The sequence below is a fragment of the Trifolium pratense genome, linkage group LG5 (assembly GCF_020283565.1).
Source record: "Trifolium pratense cultivar HEN17-A07 linkage group LG5, ARS_RC_1.1, whole genome shotgun sequence".
In the NCBI taxonomy this organism is placed as follows: domain Eukaryota; kingdom Viridiplantae; phylum Streptophyta; class Magnoliopsida; order Fabales; family Fabaceae; genus Trifolium; species Trifolium pratense.
Genome location: NC_060063.1, coordinates 14,787,900 through 14,792,843, shown reverse-complemented (window position 1 = coordinate 14,792,843; position 4,944 = coordinate 14,787,900). Strand labels below are relative to the sequence as shown.

Here is a 4,944-nt window from a genome sequence, read left to right as displayed (position 1 = left end):
TGCCGTTTTTTGCACATCTTCATCCCTCACCCTTATCTGGTGGTAACCCGACTTCAAATCAATCTTAGAAAATACCGACGCATCCTTCAATTGGTCCATTAAATCGTCGATTCGTGGCAAGGGATAACGATTCTTAATGGTCACCTTGTTGAGCTTCCGGTAATCTACACATAACCGTGACTTTCCATCCTTCTTTTTCACCAACAAAACCGGCGCTCCCCACGGCGATACACTTGGCCTTATGAATCCCTTTCCCAACAAGTCTTCTATATGACTTTTCAACTCGATTAGCTCAGATGGAGCCATTCGATAAGGAGACTCCGAAATCGGTCCCGTTCCCGGATGCAAATCAATAAAAAATTCCACTTCTCGGATCGGAGGAAAACCTGGAATTTCCAACGGAAAAACGTCTTGGAATTGTTGAACTACTCGCACATCTTCCACAATAATGCCCGAGGTGACTTCTATACTCGAAAGTGACATAAACTCCGTTTCCCCATTTCTCATAGTTACTACAAGCCTATTAGCTGACAGATATCTAGCAACTCCCGGTTCGGGGAAAAAGGCTAATTTACGGGCACAGTCCAAAATAACATAATGGTAAGATAACCAATCCATCCCGAGAATGATCTCGAGAGACTTAAGGGGCAAACATATCAAATTGACCAGAAAATCCCTATTCTGAATCATCACCAAACAATGTAAACATGTTGTATTAACTACCAAATCTTTTAATCAAATCCTTTTCCAATTCCACGGAATTTTCCACATCCAACATATAAGGATTAAAGTAGCTACGGTATGGTTGGTTGAAGACACACATTAACGAAACGAGTTAATACACTACTAACTAGCAAACAAGACTCACTACTACCCACTAACGATTCGCTAAACCGACGCGACTCTAATCTTAACTGACTGACCTCAGACTATTAACTCACGTACACACTTTCCCTTTGAAGATCTACTGTTGAGCTCTGATACCAAAATGTAACACCCCGTTTTTCAAAACATAAAAAGGGGTATTATTATTTTTTTTTTTTAAAACAACACGCTTAAATAAAATGGCACGCGTGAACGCCCGCAGCTATCTCGGCAATTCGTCATTCAATAGAAAATAAATATAACATCAACACATTATATTACAGGGCTTCCTCGAAGCAAAGTGTGTACCTGAATAATTTACATAAAGTGGATACATTAAGTTCATCAACCAAAAGACACGAGTTATGAACCGAATATATCACAAGGCCAAAAGGCACTAAACGTGTCTGAGTATAAATGTATAAGACATACAGTCATCCAAAATACAAACTAGGCCCTAAGCCTAACCAAAATGTAGCCTAACAAGTGCTAACATCTACTCTCCGGCATAATCTACGAAGTCCTCGCCATCCACACGACCCACAGTCTCGCTAGGCTCTCCGTCATCTAAGGTGGGGGATAACCCGTTCATTTATCACATACAAAGCAATGGTCACCATCTGGAAACAGGAAATACAAATACCAAATACCAAATAGAAAGCGGCTAAACACTTATCATTTTCCTCAACACACGCATAATAAATAAAATGCGCACATAGCCTAATGCAAACCTCTAATGAATGAGTGTGGCACCCCGTCACAGGATCGCCACGGTAACACCCCGTCACAGGATCGTTACATGCATGAATTATTTCCGGAAATATCCTCTCATAAAGGAGAGTCGTAGGTTTCTAGCAACACCCCATCACAGGATCGTTACCTCTACTATCATCAACACAATCTCAAGGATTAGAGTGGACACCCCGTCACAGGATCGTCACACTCCGTGACACCCCGTCACAGGATCGTCACGTATTGGGACTCAATAAAGATCCCGAAGGATTAAGGTGGACACCCCGTCACAGGATCGTCACACCCCGCGGTCCACTCGCGCAACCACGTACTATGAGTGCATGAGCATACGATACCCCTATCTATGCCATTTCAACACATTACATATATTCCAAACCAAATTATATGTAAGAAAGCACAACAAGCAAGCAACCAAGCACAACAAGAAAGCATACCCTAATGCTATCGACGGAATTTAAATACGGAAATAAAAACGGTGCCCTTACCTCGGCAATGCTTCCAACCAACAACCACAACGTTTCACACTATCTACCGTTTCGCGTTTCCTAAAAATAACGAGCGGACAATGCATAAGTTTCTCCCAAAATATCTTAACGAAACTAAACCTATCAACAAAGGTCTAGAGGTGTCTAAGGCACTTCCTAACACTCTCGGATATTATTTCCGAGTCCTCCCCATAGTGATTAAAAATTCCCGAAGTTAAATACACTATTTTTCACAAAACAAACACATTTTCGTTTTCAAAGCATACCATTGCTCTCTATGGTTTTAAACTTCAAAGGACACTTTCACACACTACCAAAACACTTGAAAACAACCTAAAAATTTTACGAAAATATCTCGACAAAATAATCGAGTTTTTCTTGCGTCGCAAGTTTCAAGTTTTTCTTTCCAAATACAATTCTATAATCATACTTTGACCCACCTATGATCATTTCATCAAAGCATGATCATTTTTCCCAAACACCATTGAGGTTCGGCCATTGAAAATGGAAGTGGCACTTCCGCTCAAAATTTTTCGCTTCCGAGGGCATGGTAATATCCCATAATACCCCCGAGTCACTAATCCAAGCCCCAAAAAATTTTCCGGGCAAAGCCTCAAATTACGAAAATTCAATTTTTGGTTCTTTAACACACATACAACACCAAAACCATTTTTTACCCAAAACTTTTTGCATGGTAATTCACCCTAGGCCACCATTGTGCCTCCCTCAAAGCCCTAGCCAATTTTGAAACCTCTCCCACACTTTTCCGAAATTTCACATGACCAAAAGTTTTGAAAATGTGAACCATACCCAAAATTTTTCCAATGCCAATACATAGCAAGCCTCTAATAGTTCACAAGCCTATGGAAATGATCAACCAATTCATTTTGAGGGTCAAAACAAGAATTTCTAAAAATTTGTTCATAAAGTCCTCAAGAACACACACAAAAATATTTTTCCTTGTTTCACAAAATCAAAGCCATTTCCTAACATCCATTTCCCTACAATGCTCATAAACAACACCAAAAATAAAAGCACAACACAAGTTTTCAAAGTTATGAGCATTTCAAATCAATTTTCCAAACCCTAACAAAAGATTTCATGAAAATTTTAATCACCATGGAAACCAACATGTGCCAAGCTTAAACAAGCTTATAAACTACACCTAAACACTTCCCTAGAACCACAAACACCCAAAACTTATTCTAGAAAAATTTACTCAAGAACAAGTCATGACAAATCTCTAAAATACTCTAGGAATCATGACTTTTAGCTACACAAAATCACGGAGAAGATGAGTTACCTTAAGAGGAGTGATTTCCTTGCAAGTTCCTAGTTCCAAAGAGACAAATCCAAGCTTGAATGGATGAGAAATGGAAATTTCAATGGTGAGGGTGAGTGAGAGAGGAGAGGTCGGTTTATGAGAGGAAGAGAAGAGAGCTTTGCAATTTTTTTCTAAGTTAAAAAGTCTACCAAACAAATCATATGACAAAAGTGGTCTTGCTCCATCATGGCCACTTGATTCAAAAGACAAAACTCTAGGCCAATCCTAGCCAACCATTTTACTTTAACAAATATCTAGATATTTTCTCTCACGCCCCAAAGCTCTCGCGCGCCGCGACGAGCAAAACTCGTAAAAACAGAAAACTTACGGAACGGAAGTCCGTCTTAAAATAATTCCAAAACTTATCGCCGAATCTTTTTCCGTGACTGTAATTTTCTTCCACACTCTCGAAAATTATTCTCAAGACATATCCTAACTCGCGCAGATATATAAAACTTCCACCCAAAATTTTACTGAATTCAGAAACCGTAAAATTTTACGTCAGCGGGTAAAATTTCTACTCGTTTTTCCAAAAGCGAGAATAATCCAAAACTCGTCATTCTGAATTTGCATAAACCTTCTCATACATAAAAGAGGATTACAGCCCAAAAGTCTGTGCCTTTTCAGCGCACGAGCACAAAACAGACTTAAACTCAGCCAAAAATGCCGTTATTACAACGATACATACAAAACGACTTAAACAAAAACCCTAAAACTTTTATCCAATATTTATTTTCCTTACACAAAATAAACTGTGAAATTACGGGTCTTACACAAGGCTTGTTGATCTTTCTTTTCTGAACCTCTACTGAGAACTTTAATCTCATGTGCTTCCAAAGCACTTTGTAATTCCTCAATTTTCATAGTAGCTGTATCTTTCACATACTCTATAGCTATTACTACATTATCAAAGTTTGGAGTTAAGGATCTAAGCACTTTCTCTACTACCATTTCATCAGTGACAATCTCTCCACAATTTTGCATTTGATGAACAAGTGCAAGAAGTTTTGAGAAGAAATCACTTACTTTTTGATCCTCTTCCATCACCATAGACTCATATTGCCTCCTAAAGGCCTGAAATTTCACCTTCTTGACCTTGGTTCCACCATCATGGTAACCCTCAAGTATATCCCAAGCTTCTTTGGACTTAGTTGATTTTGAAATCTTTTCAAAATGCTGTGCATCACAATTCTACTGGATATAGAATAAAGCCTTGCAGTCTTTTTTCTTGTTTTCTTTGTATGTGTTTCTCTGATCATTAGTTGGATTTGCTCCCAACTCATCGTATCCATTCACCACTACCTCAAGACACTCTTGTGCTCCAAATAAGGACTTCATCACTACACTCCATCTATCCCAATTCTTTCCATCAAGAATCAGAATGTTTGTACCAAAACCTTGGGTGTTCATCTTGAATCTTCAAGAAATCAATCTACACAGCTCACTTTGTGTTTCTCCACTTGATTCCTTACTAATTCCCTCTTGTTCCTGTGATTGAACCAGGCTCTTGATGCCAAT

General features: G+C 38.9%; 1 long non-coding RNA gene across 1 annotated transcript; it reads right to left on the bottom strand.

The window, feature by feature from the left end:
• Positions 1–1,275: 1,275 nt before the first annotated feature.
• LOC123887080 lies at positions 1,276–3,565 on the bottom strand. The gene is made up of 3 exons (XR_006801339.1): positions 3,406–3,565; positions 2,103–2,162; positions 1,276–1,431 (listed from the first exon to the last, which is right to left on the bottom strand). It is a non-coding gene; the product is annotated as an uncharacterized LOC123887080 (long non-coding RNA).
• Between the last annotated feature and the right edge of the window lie 1,379 nt (positions 3,566–4,944).